The 13,532-nt window shown below is 39.8% G+C and overlaps 1 long non-coding RNA gene across 1 annotated transcript; it reads left to right on the forward strand.

Moving 5' to 3' along the window:
* The first annotated feature begins 2,239 nt into the window (after nt 1–2,239).
* LOC124011055 lies at nt 2,240–8,028 on the forward strand. Its single transcript, XR_006834538.1, has 3 exons — nt 2,240–2,659; nt 3,113–3,181; nt 7,893–8,028. It is a non-coding gene; the product is annotated as an uncharacterized LOC124011055 (long non-coding RNA).
* Nucleotides 8,029–13,532: the final 5,504 nt, after the last annotated feature.

A 13,532-nucleotide genomic window follows, 5' to 3' on the forward strand; every position in this document is an offset into this window, starting at 1 on the left:
ACTGGGACGCAGCCGTGTAAATGAGAACTTGTTCTGAACTAGCCCACCTGGTTAAATAAAGGTGAAATAAAACAATGAAAATGGTAGATTGTTAATATCTTGTGCTGGTCAGGTTCAGCAAGGGAAGATTATTCAATTGGAAAATCATAATGGGACGAAGCTCAGAAGCCATGACCCTGGAGCTGATGTGAAATTGAAGAGAGTAATAATCTCGTGAGGTCCCAATATCTATGTCCATGAATGATATTGTTAAAGAACATGTGAAGGGAGACAGAGTGGTTGAAGCCTAAATGTTGATCAGTAGGAAAGAGGGTTAAAGAAGTGAAAGCTTATCAGTGTTGTTGAGGTGTTAGAAGGTTTTGTCTGGAAAAGTACAGAATAGGATTCCTTAGCTTCAATGTCAGTGATTTTGACCCAGCCTCATCAATCAACCAATCAAATGTATTTATAAAGCCCTTCTTACATCAGCTGATGTACAGCACTTTGTGACAGAAACCCAGCATAAAACCCCAAACAGCAAGCAATGCAGGTGTAGAAGCACAGTGGCTAGGAAAAACTCCCTAGAAAGGCCAGAACCAAGGAAGACACCTTGAGAGGAACCAGGCTATGAGGGGTGGCCAGTCCTCTTCTGCCTGTGCCGGGTGGAGATTATAACAGAACCATGCCAAGATGTTCAAATGTTCATAGATGACCAGCAGGGTCAAATAATAATAATCACAGTGGTTGTCAAGGGTGCGACAGGTCAGCACCTCAGGAGTAAATTTCAGTTGACTTTTCATCGCCGATCATTGTGAGTTTCTCTACCGCTCCTGCTGTCTCTAGAGAGTAGAAAACAGCAGGTCTGGGACAGGTAGCACGTCCGGTGAACAGGTCAGGGTTCCATGACAGCAGGCAGAACAGTTGAAACTGGAGCAGCAACAGTGAATCATCACAGTGTTTTTAAATGCCAAAGAATGGGACATGTAGCTGTTGAGTGAAAAGACGTGCCAAGTGTGGTGGGGAAGATGATTACAGTGAATGTTGGACCAATGTGACAGTTAAGTGTTGCAATTGTGCGGAGGACACAGAGCAGCATTTGGTGGATGCCAGGTGCAGAGAGATGCTCAGAGATATAGAATCCGTCATGATGTATCACATGCAGAGTCTGTAAGACAAGACTGGTGGAACTACAGTGCAGACTGATGGAGCTTCCATGGCTGGTCCCGTAGTAAGAGGACCTACTGTCAGACTGATGGAGCTTCCATGGCTGGTCTTGTAGTAAGAGGACCTACTGTCAGACTGATGGAGCTTCCATGGCTGGTCCCGTAGTAAGAGGACCTACTGTCAGACTGATGGAGCTTCCATGGCTGGTCCCGTAGTTTGAGGACCTACTGTCAGACTGATGGAGCTTCCATGGTTGGTCCTGTAGTAAGAGGACCTCCTGTCATTACTGGTCTTTCTACTATTCCTGACATGGTTTCGAGGCCTGTTCAGAAATCTTGCAACCATAAATGCACTGTGACAAAGGATACATTAATAGTGAATAATATGTACTTCATAGCTTTCATTGGTAAGCTTATCAACAGCTGCAGCAGAGTTGTTGGGGGTAACAGATGTTACTGTCGGTATGGTTTTTGATAATCTGGATAACCTGGGGGTGGATTGTCTCAGCATGATAAAGTCCCCAATGTTTGCAAACACAGAAAGGGATCTATTGATATAGTTTATTGGGCGGTGTGGGAGGGTTTTGGGGAAGGGGAGGGTGTGGTAGAAGTTAATAGGGATTTCTTGTTTTATTTTCTTAGTACAGAATTAGACAGACATGGACCTTAAACATTTGTTTGTGGACCTCCATGATACCATAGGAGGTCTGCATCAACGGACTTCAGTGCAGGTAGTGCCTCATCAGAGAGAGAACATTTCAGTTGCTCTACAGTTTTGAAGCTGAATGTAATGATTATCAGTTCTTTACATGTGTACTAATATTCAGACACATTCAGTTGTTTCTATATTTATCTATAATTCAGGGTTTTCACACGGGGCTTCAAGTAAATTAATATAAGTGCCTGAAAGTCCTTGAATTTGACTTGCCACTGTACGACCCCTGATAATTCTTAATATGGTGTGAATGGGAAATACAATTGGTTTTTGTGAGAGAAATAATACAGTGAAGACAAGGTTATTCATAAAATAGTACATAGTGCTGCCTGAAACATACTGTGATCTTGTACTAAATGGTTTTTGAGTCATTTATGCATTTATGTGAATTTAGGAATCTACTATAGATTAAGTGCACTTATGTTGTGCAATTTAAAATGTGTACTTTGTGTCTAACGTGAATGAATGTTTTGTCAGGGATTATCTACCTGATCTACTGAAATTAGATAATTGAACAAGAAAAACAAGAAAATATGTTTTACAGAATAAAGTGCCAGAACTGTCAAGAAAATAACTTTTGTTATTTTAACGTCAACAGTGAGGACAAACCCAGCCTGCCTCTCTGCTTCCACACTGAGTAGAAACCTACAGTCACTGGGTCCTGATTGTGACAGTGGAGCCCAGGTTTCACTGCAGGATCCAGAGATGGCATCAGTGAAGCTGGAAGACTGCAGTCAAACACTGGAGCTGAATGTCAACATTAAAGATGAAGATGAGAACATTAGGACAACTGTTAGTCATGGTAAGAGCTGGTTCTATCTATAAGTTATCTTCATATATTAGACCTCCATAAGTTATGACCAGTCTATTGCTAGGTTGAATTCTGTAATTCTGACATCACACATCCCTGAACAACTCAAGACTTCACAGTGAAGCAAAAACTATTTAAACTTGTAACGCCTGCCTTTGCCCACACATTGTCTCAAGAACGTTGAAAATGTTTAATACCCTCAATCACCAAGTTAGGCATAGCTCATTTAAAAAAAGGCCATGGCATCATCACTGTCAATATTGAATTATAATTCTTCACGTTTTACCAGTGAAAAGACCAAGCTGCGTCTGCATGCCAATCGTTTGACCTCAATCAATTTCATGGGAATATGCATTTAAATCTTCTTGAAATACTGTTTGGTTAGAAAATTAGAGCAGATGGTGTTAAATTATATTGACTTCCTGTATTTTGTTTTAATCAAAGCACATTCTGCCTCATGGTGCTGTTGAGTTTGGGACGATTCAGCAAACCATCCTAAAATCTCGTAAGAAAGTAGGTGTTATTTTTGTTGTAAAAGTAATGTTATAATATTTGGTGATGTGGACTGCTAATTAATCATTAGGTGATCGTCCAAGACATTGATCTAACTTTACTAAAAAACACCATTGTGGCGGCTCATCACTTGCAGCACTACACCCCTGCAGTCTGCTGCACCGAACTAGTGATTGATGCTCACCTAGCCTTCTCTTTTGTCGCGCAACATTTGGTGATTTAGATGCACTATTGTAAAGTGACTATTCCACTGGATGTCATAAGGTGAATGCACCAATTTGTAAGTCGCTCTGGATAAGAGCGTCTGCTAAATGACTTAAATGTAAATGTAAATGTAAATGTGATGCAGAAACGAGAGAACATGTTGTTTTTATGACAATCTGGGAATATTTGGCCAAGGAAACATTTCTGGTTGGTCTCAAGGAATGTCACACAGGGAGACTTTTTAAAACGGGATTGAGAGAAGTAGCAGCTAATGCTCATGGAGAGCCTGACTATTATTATTAACCTTTATTTAACTAGGCAACGATTGGAGAAGTGTTGAACATAACCAGTGGACTGTCACATCCTGATGATTTATATCTGATACATATATATTTAATATTTTTATATATCAAGTTGTAGAAACATCTCAATGATGATCAATGGAAACAGGATGCACCTGATCTCAATTCAAAAGTTTGGGGTCACTTAATCTACCCATGGTGTCCGATTTAAAAAGTGATTTACAGAGAAAACACAACATATGTTAGGTCATAGCCAAGTCAAAAAAACACAACCATTTTTCCGTTACAGTCTGTAGAAACAAGTCAAATGATGAATGCAATCAATCTTTAGGATGTTTTTAACATAAATCATCAATAAGTTTCCAACCGGAGAATTTCATTGTCTGAGGAAAAGCATTGTAACGAGAGCTAACTCTGTCGGGAGCAAGTGTCATGAGACCGAGGCTCTCTGCCAGACCACTTTCTCAAAGAGCTCTCATGAGCCCCTCCTTTATAGTAGAATCCTCAAACCAGTTTCTAAAGACGGTGACATCTAGTGGAAGCCCTAGGAAGTGCAACCTTATCCATATCTCACTGTGAATTCAATAGGCACTGTTTTTTGAAAATATATTTCTCACTTCCTGTTTGGATTTCTTCTCAGGTTTTTTTCTAGACACTATTCTGGTTAGAGACTGTTTGCATTGTTCTGTGAAGAGAGCAGTACACAGCGTTGTACGAGATCTTCAGCCGTTTCCAGCTACAATAGTCATTTACAACATTAACAATGTCTACACTGTATTTCTGATCACTTTCACATTATTTGATTGGACAAAACATGTGCTATTCTTTCAAAAACATGGACATTTGTAACTTTAGAATGTATTCATTTATTTCACCACTAATGGTAGTGTATTTAAAAATATATATAAAAAATTAAAACCTTTATTTAACTTTCTTAGCATACTGGTTATTGTCCGGAATTTCCGATGATTGACGTGCCCAAAGTAAACTGCCCAGAAGCTAGGATATGCATATACTTGATAGCATTGGATAGAAAACACTCTGAAGTTTCTAAAACTGTAAAAATAATGTCTGTGGGTATAACAGAACTGATATGACAGGCGAAAACCTTGAGTAAAATCCATCCGGAATTTTCATTTCTTGAGGTCACAGATTTTTTCAATGCTTGCCTATGGGATATTCAAATTGATAGGACCCAGATTGCAGTTCATTTGGCTTCCACTAGATGTCAACAGTCTTTAGAAAGGGTTTCATGCTTGTTTTTTGAAAAATGAGTATTTGTAGTTTTTCCAAGTTGTCCCCCATTAGAAAAGTAGTCATGTTGCGCGCATCAACGAGAGTGCGCTCTTCGTTATTTATCTTTGCTATTGAACACACTATTCTCCGTCTTAAATATTATTGTTTATTTACATATTAGAATACCTGAGGATTAATTGGAAACTTCGTTTGACTTTTTTGGACGATCTTTACCGGTAACCTTTAGGATTCGTTTGTGTGCATGTTGAACGAGTGAATTACTGAATCAAGCGCGCCAACTAAACTGACCGTTTTGGGATATAATGAAAGACTTTATCGAACAAAACAACCATTCATTGTGTAGCTGGGACCCTTGGGATTGCAATCAGAGGAAGATCTTCAAAGGTAAGTGATTTATTTAATTGCTGTCTGTGATTTTGTGACGCCTGTGCTGGTTGAAAAAGTATTTTCACGTGGGGAGCTGTCCTCAGATAATCGCGTGGTATGCTTTCTCCGTAAAGCCTTTTTCAAATCTGACAACGCAGTTGGATTAACAAGAAGCTTTTAAATGATGTAAGACACTTATATTTCACCAGATGTTGTCTTAGGTGTCCTGCTAGCGTTTGGACATGCACCCAAACAGGTTAACTAGGCAAGTCAGTTAGGAACAAATTCTTATTTTCAATGATGGCCTAGGAACATTGGGTTAACTGCCTTGCTCAGGGGCAGAACGACAGATTTTTACCTTGTCAGCTCGGGGATTCGATCTTCCAACCTTTCGGTTGCTCTAACCACTAGGCTACCTGTCACCCGGTATGGCCAGAAGAGGACTGGTCACCACTCTGAGCCTGGTTCCTCTCTCGGTTTCTTCCTAGGTTCCTGCTTTCTAGGGAGTTTTTTTGTGGCCACTGTGCTTCTACATGTATTCTTTTGTCTGTACAAATTAAGTGGAACGTAGCTACCTTTCAAGTGAGCGCGCCAGACCGAGGCTGTGGCACTCTGCCAGACCACTCACTCATAGAGTCCTTATGAGCCCCTCCTTTAGAGTAGAATCCTCAAAACAGGTTCTAAATACCGTTGACATCTAGTGGAAGCCTTGGGAAGTGAAAAATAACTAACATCACACGGTATCTTCAATAGGAGCTGAGTTGAATAACTACAATCTTCAGATTTCTCACTTCCTGGTAGGATTTTTTTCTCAGGATTTTACCTGCCATATGAGTTCTGTTATACTCACAGACATCATTCAAACAGTTTTAGAAACGTCAGAGTGTTTTCTATCCAAATGTTTTATTTATATGCATATTCTAGCTTTTTCATACAAGCTGAGTAGCAGGCAAAGCTTAATTTGGGCACATTTTTCATACAAGCTGCCCAAATTAAACTGCCCCCCCATACCCCAAAGAGATTTGGATTAACTTCACTAGGGTATCTAGGGGGAAATGCAGCATTTAATAGTATTAGTTAAAACTCAAACGTGCCCAAAATTAAACTGCCTGCTAATCCAGGCAACAAGTCAGATTTTTAAAATGCCCATAAGCTAGGATATGCATATAATTAGTAGATTTGGATAGAAAACACTGTTAAAATAATGTTAAAATAATGTCTGAGTATAACAACTGATATGGCAGGTGAAAACCCGAGGAAAATCCAACCAGGAAGTACTATTATTTTGAAAGGCTGTTTTTCCATTGATAGCCTATCCACCATACAAAGACTTAGGACCCAGTGGAAATCTGTCTTCCTCAACATGTGACCAGTCTTTAGGCATTGTTTCAGATCTCTATGGCTTCCTCAACACGTGACCAGTCTTTAGGCATTGTTTCAGGCTTTTACTGTGAAAAATGAGGGAGATACACCGCTTTCAATGAGATGACAGTGGACATTTCCATCCATGAGCCAGGCACGTGATCGGGAGTGCGCATTTCTTGTTTACCTTTTTCCATTGACGAAGCTTTTGTCCGGTTGAAATATTATTGATTATTTATGACAAAGGCAACCTAAAGATTGATTTTAAACATCGTTTGACATGTTTCTACTATCTTTTATTGTGTTTTTTGACTTTTCGAGAGTGCTTATTGTGCCTTTGGATTTCTGAACTAAACGCACCAACAAAACAGAGGTATTTGGACATAAAGATGAACTTTATCGAAGAAAACAAACATTTGTTGTCTAACATGGAGACCTGGGAGTGCCACCAGATGAAGATCATCAAAGGTAAGTGATTCATTTTAATGCTATTTCTGACTTTTGTGAAGCTCTCCTTGGTTGGAAAATGGCTGTATGGGTTTCTGTGTCTCGTCGCTGAACTAACATAATCGCAGAGTGTGCTTTCGCCGTAAAGCCTTTTTGAAATCTGACACAGCGGTTGCATTAATGAGAAGTTTATCTGTATTTGTATGTTTAACACTTGTATCTTTTATCAATGTTTATGATGAGTATTTCTGTTTTTTGATGTAGCTCTCTTTACTTTCATCGGATGTTTGTTTGAGACAATGCATTTCTGAACACAACACAACAATTTCAAATTAGGTTTTTGGACATAAAGATTAACTTTATCGAACAAAACACACATTTAGTGTGTAACATGAAGTCCTGTGAGTGCCATCTGATGAAGATCATCAAAGGTTAGTGATTAATTTAATCGCTATTTCTGACTTTTATGAGAAGGTGCTGACCTAACATTTACATTTAAGTCATTTAGCAGACGCTCTTATCCAGAGCGACTTACAAATTGGACATAATCGTTTGGTGTGCTTTCGCCGTAAAGCCTATTTGAAATCGAACACTGTGGCTGGATTTACAAGAAGTTTATCTTTAAAATGGTGTAAAATCATTTTTATTATGGGATTTGAACCAGACAGGTTAAGCACTTTGTGACAACTACTGATGTAAAAAGGGCTTCATAAAATACATTTGATTAACATGTATATCACACCAACTGACTGTTTTTTCTGATGTTCACACAGGATACCATGTTGAGACATTCTCCACATCCAGAGAGCAACAGCAGGAAGATCAGAGAGCTAAGAGGTCTCATCACTGCCCACATTGTGAAGAGATTTTCCCATTTCTATCAAAGCTAAAAATACACCTAAAAATACACACAGGAGAGAAGCCTTACTCCTGCTCTGACTGTGGAAAATGTTTGCGAACATTAAATGAGCTAAAAGTTCATCGGAGAACACACACAGGAGAGAAGCCTTATTCCTGCTCTGATTGTGGAAAACGTTTCAAAACATCAAATGAGCTAAAGGTTCATCAGAGGACTCACACAGGAGAGAAGCCTTACTCCTGCTCTGACTGTGGGGCGAGTTTCTCTCAGCTGGGCACCTTAAAAACACACCAACGTATACACACAGGAGCGAAGCCTTATTCCTGCTCTGACTGTGGAAAATGTTTTCAAACATCAAATGAGCTAAAAGTTCATCAGAGAACACACACAGGAGAGAAGCCTTACGTCTGCTCTGACTGTGGGGCGAGTTTCTCTCAGCTGTGCAACTTAAAAACACACCGACGTATACACACAGGAGCGAAGCCTTATTCCTGCTCTGACTGTGGAAAATGTTTGCGAACGTTAAATGAGCTAAAAGTTCATCGGAGAACACACAAAGTTCACTGTGGGGCGAGAGCTGTGCAACTTAAAAACACACCAACATATACACACAGGAGCGAAGCCTTATTCCTGCTCTGACTGTGGAAAATGCTTCAAAACATCAACTTATCTAAAAGTTCATCAGAGAACACACACAGGAGAGAAGCCTTATTCCTGCTCTGAATGTGGAAAATGTTTTAAAACATCAACTTATCTAAAAGTTCATCAGAGAACACACACAGGAGAGAAGCCTTATTCCTGCTCTGAATGTGGAAAATGTTTTCGAACATTTTATGAGATAAAAGTTCATCAGAGAACACACACAGGAGAGAAGCCTTATTCCTGCTCTGACTGTGGAAAATGTTTTCAAACATCAAATGAGCTAAAAGTTTTCACCAGAGAAAAAGTTCACAGAGAACACACACAGGAGAGAAGCCTTATTCCTGCTCTGACTGTGGAAAATGTTTTCAAACATCAAATGAGCTAAAAACACACCAAGAATACACACAGGAGAAAGCCTTATTCCTGCTCTGACTGTGGGGCGAGTTTCTCTCATTTTATGAGATAAAAACACACCAACGAACACACACAGGAGAGAAGCCTTATTCCTGCTCTGACTGTGGAAAATGTTTTCAAACATCAAATGAGCTAAAAGTTCATCAGAGAACACACACAGGAGAGAAGCCTTTCTTCTGCTCAACATGGAGACCTGGGAGTGCCACCAGATGAAGATCTGACTGTGGGGCGAGTTTCTCTCAGCTGTGCAACTTAAAAACACACCAACGTATACACACAGGAGCGAAGCCTTATTCCTGCTCTGACTCTGACTGTTCATCGGAAAATGTTGACTGTGGGGCGAAGATTAAATGCGCTAAAAGTTCATCAGAGAACACACACAGGAGAGAAGCCTTACGTCTGCTCTGACTGTGGAAAATGCTTCAAAACATCAACATATCTAAAAGTTCACCAGAGAACACACACAGGAGAGAAGCCTTACTCCTGCTCTGACTGTGGAAAATGCTTCAAAACATCAACATATCTAAAAGTTCACCAGAGAACACACACAGGAGAGAAGCCATACTTCTGCTCTGACTGTGGGAAGAGTTTCTCTCACCAGAGCAATTTAAAAACACACCAACATATACATTAACTTCATGTGGCTACCTGGGACGGTTGCGTCCCACCTGGTCAACATCCGGTGAAATTGCAGAGTGACCAATTCAAATGTAATTCCTATAAATATTTACATTTCATGAAATCACAAGTGTAATACATCAAAATAGAGCTTAATTTGTTAATCTAACCACCATGTCAGATTTCAAAAAGGCTTTAAGGCAAAAGCAAACTATGCGATTATCTGAGGTCGGCGCTCAGCACACAAAACATTACATACAGTTACCAGCCAAGTAGACTGGCACGAAAGTCAGAAGTATGATGATCTTCATATGGTTGCACTCACAACACACCCAGTTACACAATAAATGTTCATTTTGTTCGATAAAGTCCCTCTTTATATCTTGAAACCTCCATTTTGTTGGCACATTTTGTTCTGTAATCCAATGGCTCAAATGAGGTCACAAGAGGCAGACGAAAATTCCAAATAGTACCTGTAAAGTTTGTAGAAACATGTAAAACTATGTTTATAATCAATCCTCAGGTTGTTTTTAGCCTAAATAATCGATAATATTTCAACTGGAAACAGCCTCGTCAATATAGAAGAAAAACAAGAAAGGTGCGCTCTGCAGGACCCAGCTCTGGGGACATCCCACTATCCACTGACTCAATGTGGTCATTCTCCCTCATTCTTCAGAATACAAGCCTGAAACAATGTCTAAAGACTGTTCACATCTAGTGTTAGCCATAGGGAACGGAATCTGGGTCTTATCCCTTTAAATGGTGAATAGGCTTTCATTGGAAAAACAGCCATTTCAAAATAATGGCACTTCCTGGATGAATTTTCCTCATGTTTTTGCCTGCCTTTTCAGTTCTGTTATACTCACAGACAATATTTTAACAGTTTCTAGAAACTTTGGAGTGTTGGCTTTCCAATTCTACTAATTGTATGCATTTCCTAGCTTCTGGTCCTGAGTAGCAGGCAGTTTACTTTGGGAACGCTTTTAATCCGGAGGTGAAAATAGTGACCCCTACCCTAGTGAGGTTAAGGAGAAAAGCCTCATCGGTTCTCTGACCAGCTAAGAATAAAGTCACTCCATCACTTAATTCTCATCTCATAAAAGAAGTTGTAATTGGATCAAATGAAGAAAGCATAGAACACTGTAATCCGATTGGTTCTCACTGTGAGAGAACTGCGCAGAGGAAAGGGAGCGTTATAGAATTTTAGCCTCTTTACTTTGCACCTTGTCAGTTTTGGTGTGTTTTGTTTGCTTCTACTGTAAAGATTTGCACTTGGTGTTGAATACCCTCTGTTATTCTTCTCATTTTGAAAACAAACACTAGTCTGCCAATTGACTGGGTGGTACTGCTTCCCTCTCAGCCTGGCCTGACTCTGTCTGTAGGGAGAGTTTCAACTGGGCAGCTTAAAAACACACCAACTTTTACACGGCGTGTAAACTCAAACGTCATGCCAAAGGTTGAGTGTTTGAATCTCATCACGGAGGATTTTAGCTAATTAGCAACTTTGCAACTACTTACTACTTTTTAGCTATTACTTAGCATGTTAACTTACCTTTCCCCTGTGGAGGGGTGGGAGTGTAAGTCAAAAGTCTAGCCAAAAGCTGCGTGTTTGAATCTCATCAAGGAGGACTTTAGCATTTTAGCTGATTAGCAACTGCAACTTCTTACTAATTTTTAGCTATGTCAGCATGTTAGCTTAGCATGCAACTACTTAGCATGTTAGCTAACCTTTCCCCTAAACCCATTTAACTCTACCTTAAACCCCTCACCACTAACCTAGCTAATGTTATCCAATTTGGATTTCGTAAAATATCATACATATTACAAGTTCGTAACATATTGTATGAATAACAATGCGTAAAATAACATACAAATTGTCATTCTTAACATACGATACATCCTACAAGTCGAATTATACTGAACAACAATCTAAACTTAACAATTTCAAAGATGTACAGTTTGTATAAGGAAATCAGTTAATTGAAATAAATAAATGAGGCCCTAATCTATCGATATTATATGACTGGGCAGAGGCTCAGCCATGGGTGGGACTTGGGAGGGCATAGCCCCACTTGGGAGCCAGGCTCAGCCAATCAGAATGAGTTTTTCCCCACAAAAGGTCTTTATTACAGACAGAAATACTACTCAGCCCCCCTCAGACAATCCTGCAGGCGAAGAGGTCCTGGGCTGCCGTGGTTACATGTGATCTGCAGTTGTGAGGCCGGTTGGATGTACTGCCAAATTCTCTAAAAGGACGTTAGAGGTGGCTAATGGTAGAGATATAAATATTGAGTTCTCCGGCAACAGCTCGGGTGGACATTCCTGCATTCATTATGAGAAATGCACATTCCCTAAACTTGAGACATCTGTGACATTGTGTTGTGTGGCATTTTATTGTCCCCAACACAAGGTACACCTGTGTAATGATCATGCTGTTTTATCAGCTTCTTGATATGCCATACCTGTCAGGTATAGATTATCTTGACAAAGGCTGAAATGCTCACTAACAGGGACATAAACAATTCTGTGGAACGTAACATACTAAATGGAGTGGCACGGATGTTTTGGTAACATAAAATACATTTTGCTCTGAGACCAGGTTGTCCCTCGGAAGGAGTTAGTAGACACTTAAAAAATAGCAACTAGGCAAGTCAGTGAAGAACAAATTCTTATTTACAATGATGGCCTAGGAACAGTGGGTTAACTGCCTTGTTCAGGGGCAGAACAACAGATTTTTACCTTTTGGTTACTGACCCAACGCTCAAACCACTAGGCTACCTTCAGCCCCTAACATGTATCAGATAGAGATTATCACTTTTCACCACTAGTTTGGGGGGATTAGTTTACAACTTTATTTAATGATACACAGTTTATGAAATGAATACATGTGTTTATTAATTGTCTTTAAAACTAGATTAGTTATTTTAGTTACTGATCATGAATGTGTTTGGATAATTGCATTGAAGCAAACTTAATTGATCTGCCAATGAAAAATAAAGTTACATGAATATGTACTGGTCAACCTCTTCTTCTCTTTAGTATTCAGTTCTTCATATTAGATCTGACAGTATGAATGGTTCTTATGGTTGTATTCAGTTCTTCATATTAGATCTGACAGTATGAATGGTTCTTATGGGCTGAGTGCCTGGAGTGTTTTTGTATGACTACAGTCAGGAGTTCATTCTGACCCTGTGATGTCACCAACACATTAAGTACATTCATCTTAAGATAGCCAGGTGAGACAACCACATATCACAGTAAATAAATTTCTCCTCAATTAGCCAGTGTCACTTATTATTTGTCATGTTTTGTCATTTATTATCATGTCTTGTCTCTGTGCTTCCCTTCTATTCGTTTCCCTCTGCTGGTCTTATTAGGTTCTTTCCCTCTTTCTATCCCTCTCTCTCCCTCTCTCGCTCTCTCTCTCTATCGTTCCGTTCCTGCTCCCAGCTGTTCCTCATTCTCCTAACTAACTCATTTACTCTTTTCACACCTGTCCCCTATTTTGCCCTCTGATTAGAGCCCCTATTTCTCCCCTTGTTTTCCGCTTCTGTCCTTGTCGGATCCTTGTATGATGTTCGCTATTCTGTGTCCTGTCTCGCCCTGTCGTGTTTTACCTTCTTCAGATGCTGCGTGTGAGCAGGTGTCAAGGTCTGCTACGGCCGGTGCCTTCCCGAAGCAACCTGCAGTCTGTGGTCGAGTCTCCAGTCAGTCCTCTCTACTGACGAGTGGAATTCTGTTTTCCTGTTTTGTTTTCACCTTGATAATATCCAGGATTATTACTTTTGTCTAGAACTGGAATAAAGACTCTGTTTTCGTTAAGTCGCTTTTGGGTCCTCATTCACCTGCATAACATTATTATTATTATTATTATTTGTAG

Source organism: Oncorhynchus gorbuscha, linkage group LG23, assembly GCF_021184085.1.
Source record: "Oncorhynchus gorbuscha isolate QuinsamMale2020 ecotype Even-year linkage group LG23, OgorEven_v1.0, whole genome shotgun sequence".
Classification (NCBI taxonomy): Eukaryota; Metazoa; Chordata; class Actinopteri; order Salmoniformes; family Salmonidae; genus Oncorhynchus; species Oncorhynchus gorbuscha.